This window comes from Lygodium microphyllum, chromosome 23 (assembly GCF_053477565.2).
Source record: "Lygodium microphyllum isolate KBCC chromosome 23, Lygodium_microphyllum_v1.1.10, whole genome shotgun sequence".
Taxonomy (NCBI): domain Eukaryota; kingdom Viridiplantae; phylum Streptophyta; class Polypodiopsida; order Schizaeales; family Lygodiaceae; genus Lygodium; species Lygodium microphyllum.
Genome location: NC_141157.1, coordinates 60,568,741 through 60,589,538, shown reverse-complemented (window position 1 = coordinate 60,589,538; position 20,798 = coordinate 60,568,741). Strand labels below are relative to the sequence as shown.

Here is a 20,798-nt window from a genome sequence, read left to right as displayed (position 1 = left end):
AAATCAATCTTTGTGAAAAATTTTGCTTCTTGTAATTGATCAAAAAGATCTTCCTTTCTAGGCATAGGAAATTTATTCTTCACCGTTATTTTATTAAGTGCTCTATAATCAACACAAAGTCGCATAGAACTATCTTTTTTATTCACCAATAAAATTGGCGAAGCCTAAGGTAAATTGCTAGGTTGTATAAACCCTTTATCAAGGTAATCCTTAATTTGTCTTTCGACTTCTTGGTGTTGTGTTTCACTTAGCTTATAAGGTGGTTTAGAAAGAGGGTGTGTATCCCTATCTATATCAATTGGGTGATTTACATCACCCCTATCTGGTGGAAGGCCACTTGGTAAATCAAAAGGAAACACATCTTTAAATTTATCTAACAAACCACTTAATTCATTATTTACATTCAACTCACAAACATAAGAAAATTGTTGCTTAATATTACAAAAAGTAAAAGTGTTCTGTACTGGAAGAGACCATAACATATATACCTCACAAGCTTCCTTCTTTATCAACTTCTGAACTTCAAGGGAACACATTGTTGAGAAATAGACAAATGATGTATGCTCCAAGAGGAGCTGTCCTGAATCCCATATGCACAGTGAGGAGAGTGGAACAACTCAAAGCCTATAAAGCATTGTACTTGACTATGAAATGAACACAATATCATGATGCTTGGTACTTTCAGTTAAGTGTCTTGTCATTGTCAATTCTACACAAGATTGTGTTTATGAGTCCAAGCTAATCTATCTTGGAACCTAATTCACTTGTGTAATAGTTGGTCTCTACTTGTCCATGTCATTATGAACTTGGTCTTCATCTTTGATCCACCATAGCTTGTGTCATTGTCCTAGATCCGCATCATTTACCATGGTATCAGAGCCCAGTTGGGCATGGCACAGCTCATACTCTGAATCTCTAGTCTCCCTTCACCTCTGGTAATCTCTAACCAGCCCACATTCAGCTCATATCTCCAGTTTCAACTTCAAATCTCAGTTGGACCTTGTGGCAGCCATAGCCAGACTGCACCTACCCACCTTGGAGCTCTTGGATCTCTCTCTACGAGCCATATCTTCAAGTGATTCCTTCTGGAGGTATCTTCCCTTGCTCAAGACGCTTCATCCTAGCACCTCAATCGATGACATTACTGCTTCCCAGCTCCAGCATTACAGAAATCGAAACACGCTATCCAGCCTGTCCACGGTCGTACTGCTGACGCCAATCGTATGGTTTGCAATCGACCCTGTGAGCATAGGGCTTTTGAAGCTCACTATGCAAGCCTACTCCCCATGCAATATCTTAGGCAATGGTCAACTCGTTGAGCTGCACAAACTTAAAGAACAGTCGGCTATCTAAAACCCTAGAGGAAGCCATATCCAGAAATTTGAAAAGCTTGGTAACCTTGTTCTTTTTCTCATTACCATCATCAACACTGATTTTGATCACTGAGGAATACTCTCTGAAGCTCATTACTAGTCTGGAAGTATCCAAGGAAGCTCAGAAGCCACCCACGAAGTTCCTGAGAGGAAGCAAATCAAGTACCGACTAGTATCCATTAACACTCAACTAGTGTCAATTTGACACTGATTCTCTTGTGTCTCTTAACACATTAAAATACAATTTTTTGCTGGTTAACTAAAGATTAGCAACATGGCAGAGCTTGAGCAAATAGCAAAGTTCAATGGAGAAGGCTTCCAAGCCTGGAAGGAAAAGACCATGTATCACCTAATGCGGAAAGACTTGTGGGACCTGTTTGAAGATGATGCAGATAACAAGAAGGAAGATGATGAAGATGGGTTCGTTGAAGAAAAACAGTTCAAATCCAAAGAATGGAAGAAGACGAATAATAAGGCACTAGGCATCATTGCCTAGGGACTAAGTGACGACGTGTTACATCATATATCTGGCATTAGAAATGCTAGAACTGCTCCTGGGAGGAACTTGATAAAATGTTTGGTACTCAAGCAAAGAATTCAAAGGTAAAACTTCTCATGCAGTTTTATAAACTGGATATTAAAGACAGTGCTTCTATGACCATACACATTAATAAGTTTAAGAGTTTAAAAACTCAACTTGCATCTCTTAAAAAGAATATTGAGGAAGATGAAGCAATAGCCGTACTGCTTGCAAGTGTAAACAAGGATCCATATGAAAATCTTGTGTCCACTTTGAGTAATATTCCAAGCCTCACACTTAAAGATATTGAGCACTCACTACTCGATGAAGAAGGCAAAGTAAAAACCAAGAATGCGAAAGACAATGTCTCATCATCTAGGGAAAATCTTTTGTACACCAAAGGAGCTGCTGGACCTAAAGGAAGAGGTCGAGGATTCATCAACAACAATAACAAGGATCGGATTACATGTCACTATTGTGGTAAGACTGGCCATGTAGCCAGTGAATGTTTCCACAAGAAGAAAGCCCAACAATTGCAAAGTCATCATCACCAAAACCAATACATGGAAGAAAGAGAAGAAGAAGAAGAATATGCTTCCACTACCATCAACAACTCTGACAGATTGTTTTGAAGAACTTTCATTGTATCTTTTATATGTTTTTCCCACAGTGGATCTTTCTTTTCCTTAGTGAATTTGATTTGTACAACCCTTGCCAAGATGTAAAGTCTCAAGCTTTAACTTGACTAGGCTGCCTATGAGCTAGTCTTCCGGGCCATGTTATCATGAAGGGGGGGCAAAAGCCAGCAAGTGTAGGGACTCATCATTTGAGGGGGGGTGTTGAGAAATAGACAAATGATGTATGCTCCAAGAGGAGCTGTCCTGAATCCCATATGCACAGTGAGGAGAGTGGAACAACTCAAAGCCTATAAAGCATTGTACTTGACTATGAAATGAACACAATATCATGATGCTTGGTACTTTCAGTTAAGTGTCTTGTCATTGTCAATTCTATACAAGATTGTGCTTATGAGTCCAAGCTAATCTATCTTGGAACCTAATTCACTTGTGTAATAGTTGGTCTCTACTTGTCCATGTCATTATGAACTTGGTCTTCATCTTTGATCCACCATAGCTTGTGTCATGTCCTAGATCCACATCATTTAACACACATCAAAGGGTTATCAAATACTTTATGTTCACCTTAAATCACAAAAGTCTTACCATCCCTTTCAAATTCCAGTATATTATGATGATAACTACGCTTTAAGGATGGTTCCAATCCCCATAGCCACTCCCTCCCTAAAGCAATATCGGCTCTTTCCATATTCATAATTTGGAAATCAAGCTTATCTTTATATCCTTGGATCTCAATTTCCAAATTGGATACCATTGTATCCCATATTTTATTATCCTGACCTTGCATCATACGAACAACATATTGATGCTCACTCTTTTGTTGGGGAAGTTTCAACTTTTTGACAAGTGCATAATTTATGAAATTGTGGGTGGCAGAGTCATCAATCATGACTCTAACCCTCTTTTCCGCTATCAATCCATACACTCTAACTAAATCATGTCGCCAAAAGGTAGGCTGCCACATAGAAGTTGACATACAACACCTGTGTTGTACATCCTTATGCAAAACCTCTAAAGATTTATACTTTTTATGCCCCTTTAATTCCAAGGTCTGCACTACATGGATTTGTTTCTCTTTTCCCTTGCCCTTGTCCTTATTCTTTCCTTTATCTTCCCCCTTTTTCCTTTGAGGGCAATTCCAGGCAACATGGTTAGGAGATAGGCAGTTGAAACACAGCCTTTCTTTTTTGGCCTTATCAAAGTCATCTTGACTTAACTTTGGCCTTACATATTGTTTCTTTTCAAAAGGTTGTTTCTTACCCTTAAGGAATGGCATTTTCCTTTTAGATTTGCCTACAAATTTTGAGACTTCAAATTCCCTAGTCTTAGGCTCCATATCAGTGAGACTAGTGAGTGCACCTGGACGGGTATTATCTTCATTGATTAATGCAAATTTAATTGCCTCTTCAAGCATCTTAGGAGAACTCCTTTTTACTTCCTTTTTACAGGCCTTATCTAGTCCCCTTATGAATCCTCTTGTCTTTTGAAATTCATCTATTCCTTCCAATTTAAGGATTATCTCACAATACTCCTCGAGATACGTCAGCAAAGGTCTTTCCTTTTGTCTAACAAAATCCCAATCTTCCCAATTTCTTTCCATTTCATTTTCAAGAAGGAATTCTTTCAAAAAGACTGATTCAAATTGAGCCCAAGATTCAACTATTTTATTTGCCTCCTTTAAAGTTCTCCACCATTTATATGCTTTCGGGCCCAAAGTAAGACTGGCCTCTAGCGCTTGGAGATGTGGTGGAGTATTCTTTAATTTGTGCAAATATTCCCATTTTTGGAGGAAATTAAAAATAGTATCTTTATTTCTGTCTTTTTCCTCCCCATGAAACTGAGGGGGTTTCATATCTTTTAACATTGGGTTATCCCTCAGCTTTTGGTGGGGTTTCCTAGAGTCTCGCATAGTCATATCTAGATCTTTCAATGAAGATGGAATATTTGAGGTCTCTACCTTATCTTTATCCCTTTCTAATAATAAGGTTAATTGGGATTTTATTTCAATGAGTGCTTGAGTTAGTAACTCCATTTGAACTCCCTGTGCTTGCACACGAGCAGTTAGATCATCAAATTTGAGCAGTTAGTAACTCCGTTTCATGGGGATCCACCATAGGGTGGTCCCCGGAACTAGAGCCTTCGGTTACCCTCTCTTTATCTTTCCCCTCCATTAATACACTGGAATTTAGAAAGCAAATATAAGAAATTTGTGTACAAAGAAGAGGTACTTCCCCGATTACAGAGAAGCATGAAGAACCGTAAAGCTTTCCTCAAATCTGCGCTAATTGTGTGCAGATTACGCGAGAATAAAGCCTATCAGGCAGGAACGTTGGGTAAGGATGTGATTAAACATCCCTCCCCCCCCCCCCCCCCAACCAGGTCATGTGGGAACTATCTGTGACCAAGTTATAACTGGAAGCAGGATTTCGCCCTACTTGCACTGTCCCAACGGACTTCGCCCTACTTGCACCGTCCCAACGGACTTCGCCCAACTTGCACCGTCCCACCGTACTCGCCAACACGGAAGTGATCATGTGGGCTTCGTCCGCGCAGGTTCAAATCCTACCCTCCATACCAACACGGAAGCGTCTAACGCTTCCACGTGCTAACACGGAAGAGTCTAAAGGCATGACCCATTCATCCACGCCAACACGGAAGCGTCAAAAGCTTCCACACGCCAACACGGAAGCATCTGAAGACGGGACCCATTCACGCTTCGGCAAGAATTTCAAAGCGGCTGAAGACGAGGACGAAAACCCTTTCTACAAGACATGGCCCGACGGCTCTGATACCAGTATTAGATGGCTCTGATTAAGTATATCGTTTGTATCAGATCTGTCTTCTACTGAAGAACAACTCTGTTACGGGAAAACAAGCTCGAGAGACCTCTCTCTCTCCTCCCGACCACGATTAGGAAGTTCTCCCAGTGCCACCCCATCGTGACACATCTACAAACTGTCATTACCTGGTGAGTTCTACTATTTTAGTATTACTCACTCACTTTCTAAGCTCCCCTTAACCCCGTACGGGCGCCCAAAGCCCCCGAACGGTCATCCCTCGCGCTTAGTCTCCCCATATGTTACATTTATTAGTGTAACAAAGAGTATACCAAAGTTCTTGGAGATTGAGGCAAGAGGTCACTCCTTTAGCAACAAGTCATTGTGATTGGGCAACCAAGGCAGTGCCTACGCTGCTATGACTTTGGGCATCAGGCAGTAGATTGTACATGTTTCGGAGCCAAGGTGGCTTCGCCGACAAGCCCGCAGGTGGATGCTAACGGCTTTACACGGGTCCAGAGACAACAGAGAGGGAGACGGCAAGGGGGGTCGCAGCCAGCTCCTCAAAAGCAGCCTCGATAGCAAGGAGCAAGAGGGCGAGCGACGCCCCCTCGACAAAGCACTCCACAGCCCTTCCCTGCCCACCCCACCCGGCAAGACCGCAATCCCCCACAGCCACCACTCACGCCACAGACTACCTCACTTTGAGATCCCACAACCGCCACACCCACCCCACCTCCCACGCTTCCCCCCGCTGACCCTAGCCTACACCCTCCCCCCCTTCCAGGGCCACCAATCCCCCCCCCCACATCCGCCACGTACCTTCAACCATCCCACCATCCCTCGATCCTCTTCCCCCCCACTACCTCCCCTGGCGAGCACCCCCCTTGATCCACACCCAGTTCAAGTGATCCCACCCAGACCCACCCCCCCTCCTTCCACAGGAGGTGATGAGCCACACACGCCTACATCCTCCTCGCACCAACAGATTTCCCCCTTCCACACAGCCACCATCTTATCTGCCCCTGCCGCCTGTCACACCTTCCCGAGACAGGCACAGTTGTTGCCACAGCTCTTCCGCAATGGCTCATGGTCCTGCCTCAGAGTTATGGAGCGCGGAGAGTTCCCACTACCTCTAGAGGTGGGGATCTTCGTGGTTCGCAAGTCAAGGAGGGGCAAGGTCCATCTACTAGCACCACCAGATGGACCAAACTACACTTTTTTTCTTTCAATCCTCTCACTCAAGGGATTGGACGACGCAGATAGAGGAGTTGAAGAGTCAGGTGGCGGACCACAACTCCTAGTGGATGGGAGAAGGACTAGCATTGTTTGCACAGCAGTGGCCTGGTTGCATGATGGACATTAACTGGTGGGCTGGTGTCGAGGTCCCACACTTGAGCATTATCTTTCAAGCCCCTCCACAGTGGAGTGCTCCGAGGGATGTGATCCAGTGGCCCCTGGCACAGGTGGCCTGTTTCTACCAGTGTACACAGTCACGCCTCTCAGCATGGCTGATAGATGCATTGATAGTACCACTTGGAGCATCTATCACCCCTATGGTCCGGTCGAGGGCCACCATGGGGGATTGGAGTTCGCCATCCAAACCTACAGTAAAGCGTACCTACATGCCCTATAGTTTTTCCTCCTTATCAACAACCTCCATACTGAACAGATGTCTATTCATCAGACGCACGTTTCCCCATGAGCTTACACCTTGCATCCTGGAATGTGAATAGTCTCCACTACAGTGGCGCACGTGGTTCCAGGAAGTTGATTGTTCGGCAAGAGTTGCAACTTGCCCTTGCCGGATGGATCGACATCTTACTTCTACAAGAGAACAAGCTCACTCCCACCTAGGCCCAGTAGGTAGGAAAGGTACTCCCGAGCAACTCACATACTTACTAGTATGCCACAGGCGCCCACAGTAGTAGAGGCATATGCACCTCTATTGGCCCGAGTCTCACTGCATGTGTACAAGACCGTGGGACGATAGTAGCAAGGAGGTATCTATGGATCAGATTGGATATAGGGGGCTCGTGCCTTGGATTCCTCAATGTCTATGCCCCTACAGAGGTTAGGGCACGCAGTAGGTTCTGGATAGAGATCGCGGATGGACTCCTAGAGGTGGACTCCTGGATCGTTGGAGGAGACTTTAACAACCTGGAGGCTTTGGAGGACCAGCAGGGAAGAGGCAAAAACTACCAAGCATGACCAAGGAGGAGTTGGAGAGGTCTTTCTACAGACAGTAGGAGAACGCGATGCTTGGAGAGACCCTGCCTTTCACAGGAGGGAGAGGTTGTTGGACTTCTCTTGGGGATACAAGCGGCTAGGTGCGGTCCTGCTAGAGTAGTTGGATGGGTTTTATGTGGGAGAGTGGGGAGGCTCTCATGGAGGCCAGATTGGGCAGTTGGCGAGCACCACGTTGTCTGATCATTGCCCGGTTCTCCTAACACTAGATCCCCCAACATCTACCCTAGACATGATCCTGTCGGATCCCTAACTCGATCTATAGGATGAAGGAGGTGACGAGACAGATAGAGCAGATTTGGACTAGGGAGTGGGGTAGAAGGGACCGGATCGTAGAGGAGATTGCTCAGGTCCTAGCCGAGTCAAGTAGAATCTGCCAAGAGGCAGCCATACAGGCCAGGCAGCAGAGCTGGGAGGAGGAGAGAGCACTCCGGCAGGACCTTGCAGCCACACAGAGATTATTACAAAAGGCACCAAGGGATCCCACCCTCCACGCACAGGAGGTGCACGCACAAGCACCCATTGCTGGTCTAGAGGGCAAGCGCTCAGAGTTCTCTTTCCGCATCTCAACAGCTTTCTGGGCACAGAAGGGAGACACGATGTGCAAGGAGTTTTTCCACGTGCACCAGCCTCGCACCTCAAGAGAGCAAATATGCAGCCTTTGAGATCAATATGGGAGGACTCGTTCTAGCCTAGACGAGGTGATGGAGATTGCTACCGACTACTATAGATGCCTTTTCCAACAGGAGACAACCTCAGCTAGAGAATAGTGATGTAGACAGCAGATCTGGGATCACATCCCATCCCTCATCACAGAGGAGATGGGACGCTCCCTCCTAGCCCCCTTCACAGAGAAGGAACTAGAGGAGACTTTCCATACACAGGACGGGGAGAAATGCCCGAGACAGGATGGCCTCTTTAAGGCCTTTTTCACTACCTACTAGGAAGTGGTAAAGGACCCTCTACTGATGGCCTTCTAGGAGATTTTCACTTCACGACAGATGCCAAGGAGCCTTTCCGCACGCCTTATCAGTCTTCTCCCCAAAGGGGGAGACCGGTTGGAGCTTTCCCAGTGGAGACCGATCACCTTATTGTCAGTGGCCTATAAGGCACTAGCAAAGATGATTGGTAGGCGACTACGTCCCGTGCTTCCAGATATCATCCATGACACACAGACAGGCTTTGTCAAGGATAGGAGCATTCTCGACAATGTATTCACCTTCTTTGAGGCGACAGAGTGGGCTCAGCACAGTGGGGAGAAACTAGCCGTACTACCCTTGGATTTTGAGAAAGCTTATGACAGAGTGGACTGGGATTTCCTAGAGGCCACCATGGTGAGGTTGGGTTTCCCCCAGGCTTGGATTCGCGGGGTCTCCGCACTTTACAGATTGGTCACTAGCAAGGTTCTCATAGGTGGTAGACGAGGGGAGGAGTTTCCACTGGAGAGATTGGTCCGGCAAGGCTGCCCCTTGGCCCCGCACCTGTTCCTACTCTTTACAGGGGATGTCTCACTTCCTCAAGTCACGTATGAGCGAAATATGCGGACTCCAACTTCCAGTGAGAGAGGAGACAGTTATTAGACTCATAGTATGCAGACGATACGGCACTCTACAGAGGACGATGAGTTGATGCTAGAGAGAGTGAGGTTGGCTCTTGAGGTATTCTATTCTGCAGCAGGAGCGAAAATCAACTAGCGAAAGTCGGTTGGTTTCCTCACAAACCCGGACTCTAGCATGGAGTGGGACATCCACCTTGGATTTAGATGGGTGAGCAGAGGGTAGACTATTCGGTACCTAGGGTTCCAGGTGGGACTCAACATCACTCCCGTCCAACAATTTCTTCCAATCCTCGATTCTATTTGGAGGAAGCTGACCTACTGGAGCACGGCTCACCTCTCACTAGCTGGCCGAGCCTTGGTGGTTAACCAAGTCCTAGCGACAGCATGGTACATCGCCTCGTATTGGTGCTTCTCATCCTGCGTAGTGCAGCTTCACCGCCTAATGCAAAACTTCCTTTCATCCGGGTCAAACAACTCTAGGGATTCCAGAGCCAAGGTGGCATGGGCGACCATCATATAGCATCGGTCAGAGGGAGGGCTTGGGATCATAGACCCAGAGTATCAAAGTATGGCCCACTTGGGCAAGCTAGTTGTCCATGGCCTCACACCGAGCAAGCAAACCTGGAAGGTCCTATTGCAAGAGGGCCTCTAGGATTGTAGACCGAGGCTTAGCGGTGAGTGGAGGCCATCCTTGAGATGGATCTTCACGTCAACCCAGATCACCCCCCCCCAAATCACCTTTCCTACGCAGCTTGCTCTCCGTGTGGCAGGGCCTCCGTAAGGCCCTAATCCAGAGCCCCCCAGGCTGCCTGGAGGAGATAGACCGTCAATCAGTGATCTAGAAACCCTAGGTCACGGATCGGGAAGGGGCACAAATTGGTGAGCGCCCCCACATCCAGTGGGCTGGTTGGAAGGCTAGCCCGGCTTGTACCATCAAGACATGGCGGGAGGTGTACAGGATGGTGGACGAGGAGGTGCTGCAATGAGTATCAGACTGCAAGAGAGGAGTGGAGTTGAGAAGAAGGGAGATAGACGCAGCAATATCTCAGGAGTGGCTTGCTCCCCTGACACGAGAGTCAATAGAGGCCGGAGAGGTATGGGCCGCTAGGTTTTCACCAATAGGCATCCCCCTATAGTAGCACGTAGAGTGAGCGGCGCTCCACCTGGGACCTTCACTGTACAGGAGGGGGAGTGTCTAGCTCTTGACAAAGGGCAACAGGATGAGGGGATAGCTGTCCTTTCATGGAAGAGAATCCGGATGATTGGCCTTCAAGGGAAGACATGGCGGCTGGACCCTTTTGTCTTTTAGCACAAGCTCAAGGAGTGGCGCCTCTGGATTTGGGAGGGCAGGCCACTTGATAAGCTAGAGTGGGATCCGGGAGAGTGGCTATGACCAGCCACTGCAGTCGCCAAGAAGCCACCAAGGTTCCTGGAGTACACCGCCAGGATTGGCAGACACGTACTGATGCAGGAGTATGGATTGGGCATCGTCACATAGCAGGCATTGGACAAAGCACAACATCACAGAGCCTTTCTGACGGACCTTTTGATGCTGCCTATGGAATAGCTAGAGGCTGAGAAGGGTATCGTATCTTTTATAGCTAGTGGCACATGGGGGCTTGGCGGTGGGAAGTTGGCTTGCCCATATGCAGGAGGGAGGCTGTAAGCGCTGCACACAGAAGCCTATGGAAACCTTAAAGAACTGCCTTTGGTCGTATGAGGCGGCAAAGCTCGTATAGAGAGGAGCATGCCGGATCCTTCGCCGTATAGCACCCAGCCTTGGATCTATCTCATGGGGAGCTTTTTGCTCGCAGACGGTCAACCTCGGCCGTCATCTTCTATATGAGGCCGGGATGTAGAACAGAATATTCATTATCGAGACAGGGACGTGCGCAATGGTCGGTTTAGAGGCTCTACCCATCCGCCAAGTACTATAGCCTACAGCAAACCGCTCTGAGGTATGGGAGATTATAGGGAGTCTTACTGGTAGGCATATCTGGAAGGCACGGTGTCGAGACTTTCGGTGGAGAGAGACTTTCAATACAAGAGACCTTAGCAAAGCTCTGGACCTCCATCATCCACTCCCTCCACGACCGATAGGATCAAGTACGGAGCGAGTCCAGAGCTCGTCAAGAGCTCTGATGGCATTTCCTACGCACTTGGGGCGGCCAGGACCTATTTTTCATGATGCAGGCAGGCAACCCCCAGATGGCGATACACCCCTCCTTCCATGGCTTCTTGGCCCCATCCCGCCCAGACCACCTTGAGAGGCTTGTATACATGATGTACTTGTGACTTTCATCAGCTCCAGCTAGTCTGTTGAGCATGAGCACTCTGTTGTAATCAGTTTTTTTGAGAAATATAATCAGCCACATTTTACTGGAAAAAAAAAAGCATAAGGAAGAACGTGAGAATAACAATACTTTGAACTTAAACCAACTCGATCAATTATCACCATGAAAATTAGGGGAGAGAGAAAGAGAAGTTGACACCACATTGAGAGGCAAACCAATATCTCCCCCTTTACAAGAAATTATTGAAATAAACCACGGGCACCAAGAGCCTGAACCATATACAAAAGGGCTAATTTGCTGCAATTCAAAAAATTAGAATTTTGAAACCCTAATTTCTGCAAACTCCAAGTAGCAAGCTAATTTTATTCTTTAGTGCTTACATTAGATCAAACAAAGTAAAAAGTGCTCCTTCGATTAGGGAAAGCATATGGTTGAACTTTCAACATGAGAGCTTATTCCAAATGAAGAGAGAGACCTCCAATATATAGGTGTGAAGCTTGGATACTCAAAAGTGGAAAGCAGAGGCTACAAATGATAAGTGTTTGCTAAAAATGACAACTGTAGGAATACTCGTCTCTTCAAAATGACACATCTCCTATTCTAGATGCCACATATCACTTTTCTAGAGAAAGTCTTCGAAACCTTCTACTCTAAAAATCTCTCAAATGGTTAAGAATTTGAGATAGCTGCTGAAGACAAAAAAATTTCTTACCAAATTCCAAAGCCTTGACGTGAACAAAATTTCCATTGGAGTAACTTCTAAAAATAGTAACCTCCAAAGTTTTAGGAGTCACCAAATTTAGCTTCTGGAAAGCTTCATTATATAGATTCACTGATTCATGGTTTGTTTCTTCGATCATGAGTATCTAGTTTCACTTTCTAAAACCACTCATTATATGGGCTTCTAGTCAATGTTACTATCTAAGTATAAAAGTCTTAGTCATCTAAGCTTTCTCGTCAATCTAACCAACCGACAAAACTTTTAATTTCTCTCGAACATCTTGTCAATGACAATCCAAGTATAATTATAGAGCATTCTGGCCATTGGTCACCCTTAAATAGAAAGATAAACATTTAATTATATTTTAAAACACTTAAATAATACAAATTGCCTTTCAAAGTATATGAGCATCAAATTAATTTGAAATCATTGAGCCAATATATCTTAGTAACAATCAATATACCAAAGGTTTATCACATCCCTCTCTCTTGAAATCTGTCTTGTCCTCAAGACATTACTTGAAGTATTTCTAATCCTATAACTTTTTCATAAGCTGCAAGTATTTATGGATAGTCTTTAAAATACTCTTTTTACATCCATTTAGAATTTAAATGACAGTAATTTTTGCATTTCAAAAGGAATTTTCTAGAAATGTTTCTTCCTCGTTTTCTAATCATATGAAAGATTGTTTGCTCTGGTTGAAGTATCTCCTCATGTTCATCTACTTCAAATGCATCCTCTATTACACCTTCCATTGGTTCAGACCCTTCATAAGGCTTCAAAAGATGGATATGAAAAGCATTGTGAATTCCGCAATGCTATGGAAATTGTAACCTATAGCAAACATCATTAATCTTTCAAAGTTTTCAGTGACTTGAAATGGCCCATAATTCCTTGCTACGAGCTTAGTGACTTAGGATGAAGGCTTATTTAGAGCTTCTTAGACGAGCTTTGTCAAATTTCAATCACACCCAATCTCTTTCTTGTAAAATCATTTGCCTTCAATGCTTATCTGCTATTTTCTTTTGTTTTTCTTGAGATCTTTGAATAGTTCGTCTAACTTGGGCGAAAGTTGTATCCATATCATGCACGAAATCATCAACATGAAATATCTTCTCTTTTGTTTCGAGACTAGGTAATAAGAGTGGTTTTCCATATATGATCTCAAATGGTGCTTTACCTGTTGAAAGATGAACTATGTTGTTATAGCTATATTCTACCAAAGGTAAATACTTTTTCCATTGATGATTGGCTTCATGGTAATAGTACTTCAGCATATCCAATATTGTGGGATTGACTTCCTCACTTTGACCATCTGTTTGAGGATAATAATAAGAAAAAAAGATAAGCTTTGTACCCAAATTTTCAAAAAGAACTCATCAAAAGAGACTAGTGATTCGTGGATCTCTATCACCCACGATGGATTATGGTATCTAAAGATTTGTTGAATAAATATTCTATCCATATGTTAAGACTTCATAGTCTTCTTAACTGGAATGAAATGAGCTTGTTTATTGAACTTGTCAATAATAGTCCATATATCATCATTGCTGTTTGTTGATTTTGGCAAGCCAAAAATAAAATCCACAGCAATGTTTCCCCAAGGTTGACTCAAAATCAGTAATGATTGCAAAAGCCCTACATGCTTTTGGCAACCAAACTTAATCTTTTGGAACACAACCCATTTTTTGATAAATTATTTAATGTCTCCTCGAAGACTTGGCCAAAAAAAATATGTTTCAAGTGCCTTGATTGTGGCCCAAATACCACAATGAGCCATGTAAGGAGCCGCATGATATTCTTTCATTACTTTAGGCCTAAAATCTTTAGTAACACACCACTTAGTCTTAATCAAAAGAAATCCATCTTTGATAATATAAGAGTTTACCCTTTTTACCAAGTTGTAAACTCTCCCAGATGATTTTAAAATCTTCATTAGAAAGCATCCATGTCCGTCATACTAGTGAGATCTATATAATGAATCATGGACATTGCATGAATCTCAAGTCTTCTTGACAGAGCATCAACTACCTTGTTTTGCTTCCTAAGAATACGCAATATTTAAAAGTTAAATTGAGCTAAATAATTGGCCCATCAAATATGTTTCTCATAAATATTTGGTTGGTTGAGAAAATATATACGACTGTCATAGTCTATCTTGATAAGAAATTCTTTTAAAGCTTGAATGATAGTCATTAACTCATTTTCATAGGTACCAACTTTTTTTTTTTTGCATTTTGCAACCTTCTGCTTGCATAAGCAATTGCATGTTCTTCTCGATTTAAGACTATACTAATGTAATCTCCTAAAGCTTCACATTCCACAAAGAAAGGTTTCGATAAATTAAGTGTAATCAAAACAAGTCCTTTGTTGATATAGAACTTTAGAGCTTCAAAAGCTTCCTTCTCTAGTTTGGTCGATCGGAATCGCCGCTTTCTTGGTTAAATCATACAATGGTCCAACAATCACTGCAAACCATTTGATGAATCTCTTGTAATAAGGACATAATTCCAAGAAACTTTGAACTTCATGAACACTGATCAATTCTCGCCATTCTACAATGGCCTTGACTTTTTATTGTCTGAATCCCATCTTTGGATACAGCATGGGTCTAAGTTGTGAATCTCTTCTAGGAAAAAATCACTCTTTTTGCCATTCACAGAAAGTTTGTACTTGTGGAGTTCTTGAAACACTATTTTCAAGAGTTGCTTTGCTTTTCTCCATCTTTTGAATGAACCAAAATATCATCAAAGAAAGTACCTGTAAATTTTCAATGTGCTCTAAAGATTCTTTCCATCATTTTATTAAAGATTGCAAGAGGATTGGTGAAACCAAACGGTAGCACAAGAAACTCATACAAACCAAAAGTTGTCCTAAATGCTATATTATGAATATCTTAAGGAGCAATCCTTATCTGATGGTAGTTGCTCTTCAACTCAATCCAACTAAATATTTTGAATCCATCCAATCTATCCAAGATATGATCAATTCTTAGAATGGGAAACCTATTCCAAATTGTAATTTTGTTAAGGAACTTGTGGTCCACACACAAGCGCCAAGATCCATCTTTCTTCTACACTAAGAGGGCTAGAGAGCAAAATGTGAGGAACTATATCTTATTAGATCCTTCTCTAAGAGCTCATTCACTTGCTTCATAATCTCCTCTTGTTGTATTGGACTCACACGATAGGGTGGCCTATTTAAAGGTAAGCTCCCACGAATGAGATCAATGTGATGATCTTTTAGCCTCTGTGGATGTTAACTCATCAGGTTAAGTATCTGCAAAACAATCTTCATACTCCTTTAAGAAACTCACTGGGTCTTCATTCATATCTAAGATAGAATTATCAATTCTAGACTCTTTATTAGAATCTATGACAAAAATCAAATACAAGAAAACAGACTTTTTTATTTCACTCCCACGTTAAAAGATACATTTTACCCTTGAAAGGAAATCTAAATTTATTTTAATTCCAATCAATGGCTGGATCTATTGTTCTATATCAAGGTATTCCTAATACAACATCACAATGACCAAGATCTCCCATGAGAAAACTCTCATGATCTACATAATCTTCTATCTCAATTCGTAGTTTCCCCAAAATGGAAGTAACTTCAAACTCCATTTCTTCAAAAATAACAGCTGACATTTCTAGTATTCCAAACCTCTCCTTTACTAGATGTGGAACTTCAACAATCCAAGGATGGATATAATGATATGTAGCCCCTGTCTCAAAATGAATGAGAATAGGTTGATTAGGCAATCTTACCCCAAGCCATAAAAATCTTCCTCTTCTCAGACGGAGTTTCAACTTGTTGCAAAGATTCCTTAGATACAGCATTTGCCTGAGGTGTCTTTTGGGACAGGTTTTTCTTATTGGCCTTATTAGGACATTGATCAACCATGTGTCATTTTCTCTACAAGAGAATCATCGTCCTTCTCTTGTATATTCTACTAACTGTGCTGATATGTTAGCTTCTTTTTAGAGGCAAAGATGGTCTACCTCCATCCTTATGCTTTGATTCTTGTTTATCTAGTCAAACATCTTGGTCTTCTTCCTTTGTGGTTCTTTTGAGACTTTACCAAGAATCCATGGCATATATAGTCCTTCAGCTTTTGAGGCCGCATATTGGGCTGCTTCCAAAGTATCAGGATTTGTCATCTTAACAGCTCGCTGCATCGTTGGATGTAATCCACGAATAAACTTTCTGTTCTCTATATTAAAAGAAACTTCATTACGAGATGTAAATTTAAGAGAAACAATTGCAAACCTGTTGATATATCTTTCAACATTGTCTTCATGGCTTTGCTTCAACTCATCCCATTCTTGTTACACATCGGCTTCAAAGGATAAAGGCACCAACTTGTTTGTAGAACATCTCCTTAGACTCTTTCCAAGACTGGGGTTCCTTTACCACTTGAACAACTTTGAGCCACCAATTCAAAGCGGCATCCTTCAAATGCGTTTTAACCATTCTAAATTTTTATTTTTTTGTATACTCTTCGCCACTAACAGCAACATTAAACTATCTAGTAAAAGACACAACTTTCTAAAAATCTCTCTTACCATAAAAAACATCAAACTTGATGCTCTTCTCTCCAAGCTTGAAGTCTCTTTTAGCATTGTTTTCCTTTGTTAAAAGTAACTTTGGCGATTTAGCTACCACAGAAATGGCTGGTTCTTTGACTTTCTCCTTGCTCTTCTCCATGGAGTTGTGTATGATGAGACTTTAAAGTCACCACTTGGATGAACCCTCCGATGATGGGTGATGCATTACCTTTCATAGACTTAAATGAATCAATAACATTGATAACTTTTGTGCTAAGATAGACGTTGGCAGCCATAATACTATCTGTCTCAAGAGCCTTCTCAGTAAGGAAATCTTCAAAGACCTTTGCTTCAACCCATGCTTTAGCCCTTCTCTCCATCAAAGCTTGAATTTCTAGATCAGCTTCCAGTACCTTGTATCTTTGTATCTTCTCATAATCAAAGAAGCATACAAATACAGAGTGTCAAGAGCCTTCTAGTGGTTCACCGTAATTCTCTTCATCTCTTAGCATGGTGAGAAAGTTGGGTCTAAAGATCTTGTCACCCAAAAAAGTTCTTGCAAAGAAGATAGCCGGTGACCTTTATTTCTACCAAGCATCAGCATTTGGGTTGTTCTCTCCTACATTTGGCAACTTACATCCTTCAATCATCTATGTTTTGCCGCTTTGCCTTGCTTCTCCACTTGGCATCACTCTTCCAACTAATGCTTCCATCATCAGAGGCTACTACATTTGCGTTTTCAGTTTCTAGCTCTTCTGTCTTCTCTGGCACCACTACCCAATAGCTGGTGTCAATCTTCAGACCTACATTTGCACACTCAGAGGCTCCTCATCCTCCGACAACAATCTCCCTACTCCAAGCATCACCAATCATCATCCTTGAGTTGCGGATCCAAAGGCTCCTCTTCTACAGAATTCTTCCTGCTCCAACCAACACCTCATCATTGCTTCTTTGGTACTCTCCCTGGTCCAAGGCATCCTTCGTGCTATGGCACAATTGTATCAAATTCACTTCACTATTTCATTCATTCATCTGAGTTTCATTTGTCTTCTCTTCTCCATATTTACCATGCACACTCAGTGCTCCTCCCTGCAAATCATACTCTCTCTCTAGTTGCTCAGTCATTTCTTGACAACATACACATACACACACATATAGACAAGTGTTTGATGATAAAGTGCGATTCATATTGTCCTTTTTTGTGTGTTTAAGTATAATATGTACTTTTTAAATGCTGTCCATCCCATGTCCTCAACCCTTGCTTTTGGCCATCCCCATCCCCTCCCCTTTCCTCATTCCTTGCTTTTTGGCAATTTCAAATCTCGATGGAACATTTTTCCTCCTCCTTTCACATATACACGTGTAAAAATGCAACATAAAATTTTGATTCTAAAAATCCCACATCAAACCCACATACATTGTAACATGTGTGTATACGGATATCTGTCACACAATAGTATGGCAATGGAGTCATAGATACACATACACATGCATTTGATGATAAAACATTTCACATAGTCAATTTTATTTTATTTCCTACAAATTTGGTGTTTAGGTACATTATGTATTTTTTAATGTCATCCATCCCCTCTCCTCGAACCCTTGCAATACATCCAATCCCCTATCCTCAATCCTTGCTTTTGGCATACCTTGGCACACCTTTCCCCATCCTTGTCAATTGTGACTATGACCAATTCAAATAGGGCAGGATTATTGATATCTGATAAATGCCCAAACAAAGAAGCTTTGAGAATGGGTTAGCCCAACATAGCTAGATATGCCTTCTTTCTACAAGGAAAAATTTGCAACTATGAAAACTGCAGTTTGAGGGGAAATGGATACACCTAGCATCTGATCTTGGAGGACCAGCAAGAATGACATGCTTCCTGAATCTGAAGCTCCCTGATCTTCTATTCCTTCCAAAGAGAACAGGACTCAATGCCCTAGCATTCCTTTGAAAATCTATCAAGACACTGACTGAATCTTCTGCCACATAATGCCCATCAATCTGGATGTCCTACTAGCTCATTTTCTAAGCCATAGCATATTCTATGAAGTCTGTTTGATATGGCAATAAATAAACAATGTGTGCATGGCAGATAATTAAAAACGGCGCCCTTCCACAGAGAAAAAGATTAATTTATCAAGCATAAACCAAGCCTTAACTACCATCCATAGTCCTGCCGCTACTGTAACACTCTTCTACATCATCTCTAAGAACAGCCCCAAAAACATCAAATTATCATGCAGAGTCTCGGAACATCTAATGGTAATGCTCTTGAATAAAGTCTGAACACCCAACAAACAAAGTCATGCAGCTAAGTGGGGTACTCTCCTATATTATACAGCATATAACAATAATCTTATAGGTGATTCTCACCGTATTAACAGTCACTTTTTTTTTAAATCCCATTATCTGGCAAACAGCAATAACCACGTAGATAATTAGCACTCTACCAACAGCCCAAAATTTTTCTTTTTTTAAAACAAAAAAACAAATTATCAAGCATAAAGTCTGAACATCTAACTGTAATACTCTTGCATAAAGTCTGAACATGCAAAAAGGATAGTCATGCAGCTAGGTGCAATACTCTCCTATATCATATAGCACATGGGTATAATCTCATAGATGATTAGCATCGTATTAACAGCCTGATTTCGAAAAAACAAAAGACACAATTATCCAGCATAAACCAAGCTTGAACATCTAAAAGCCATAGCCATGTAGCTATAGGGTAACACTCTCACAGACAACCAATACAGGACAGAAACCATGAACAGACACATACCTCGAGGCAGAAGACTGCAGTACCGTCACCATAGCCCGCACCTACCGTAAACGCGAACCACATGTTGAGATAGAGAAAATGGAGAAATTCACCAAAATAATCCTGCCTTTCTTCTTCGATCAATTAAAAATTTACCAAAAGATAATCCTACCTTTCTTCTACAATCTCTCCTCTTAACATGCTCCCAACTCTAGGTCTAATGCAAAATAATCCTACCCTTCTTCCATCTCTCCTCTAAGAGGCTCTAAAGTCTAGCTCTAATGCAAAATGAGTTGCCAAAATTTCAGAAAGCCCCTCAAATTTTAAAAAATAAGGCTTCAAACCTCGAACTTCAAAACTTCCCTCGTTATTAATTTCCCTTCCAAATTTTGAGTTAGAGGTTTTTGTAACCGCTACCAAAAATGTCTTTTGTGAACATTAATTAAGAGATTCGAGGCTATGGTAACCTTTGTGTCCACAGATTCTTTGAGCATCAAAGTGATATTTTTCTTCATCTACCTGTGGCAAAACTTTTGGGCCTTTGATTTAGTCCATCGTTGTGTGCCAAAAGAAGACTAGTTATGGGGGGGAGAAGAAGATCACTAGAATCCGCCCATCGGTGAGATGATAAGCATTGTGCTCTATGATTGGCCAATAGCTATAAAAGTTGAAAGATAATACTTGTCAAAAACAATCTTTTGTTGAAGCATAGGAGTGATATTCTTTTGGGGGGTGTCATATTATTTTCGCATCTTCCCTATAAAAGATTCTAAATTTCATTTGAATACTTACATAGAGTCATTTTGATTCTTTTGAATACTGTTAAGACTTCCTTCTATATGATTAAATCATTACAAGGGTTTCCCTAAATGGAGTATTGTGGGTATAAAGTAATAATATATTTATGACACATTGTTTACAAAAGAGCTCACATATCCATCATGTAAACAAGGCTACTTGTAATGGAACTCATGTAATATATGTAAATGGTGCTTTGATCCATCTAGATGCTTAATATTGGTCATATTAAGCATCTAGATGGATCAAAGCACCATGCTTGCAAATTATCATGTGAATAAGGGGTCTAATAGTGGTCATATTAGACCCCTTATTCAGATGGTAGTTTACAAGCATCTCAAATGTGCATGACGCCAAACTTCATCCACCAACTCAACATGGATCAATGAAGCCTTACCACATACGGTAAAGTAGGACACATGTAGCTCATTGCTACCCTACAAGTTACTTTGTTTGTAGTGCAAGCATATATAAGCCACACAATCATCTTTAGCTGTAGCATACTCAAAGTGAGCAATAGAACAAGACCTTTGAACATCCCTTCCTCCATATCT

The 20,798-nt window shown here is 42.1% G+C and overlaps 1 protein-coding gene across 4 annotated transcripts in view; it reads right to left on the bottom strand.

Moving 5' to 3' along the window:
* The window catches only part of LOC148016240 (uncharacterized), a 30,518-nt gene extending 10,867 nt beyond the window's left edge, over positions 1–19,651 (bottom strand). The window contains exons 1-2 of one of the 4 annotated variants that reach the window (XM_087664625.1): positions 19,619–19,651; positions 19,468–19,508 (exon numbers count right to left, since the gene is read on the bottom strand). The gene's annotated coding sequence lies outside the window, so the exon portion shown is untranslated. The other 3 variants (XM_087664624.1, XM_087664626.1, XM_087664627.1) reach the window with 3 other exon arrangements.
* Between the last annotated feature and the right edge of the window lie 1,147 nt (positions 19,652–20,798).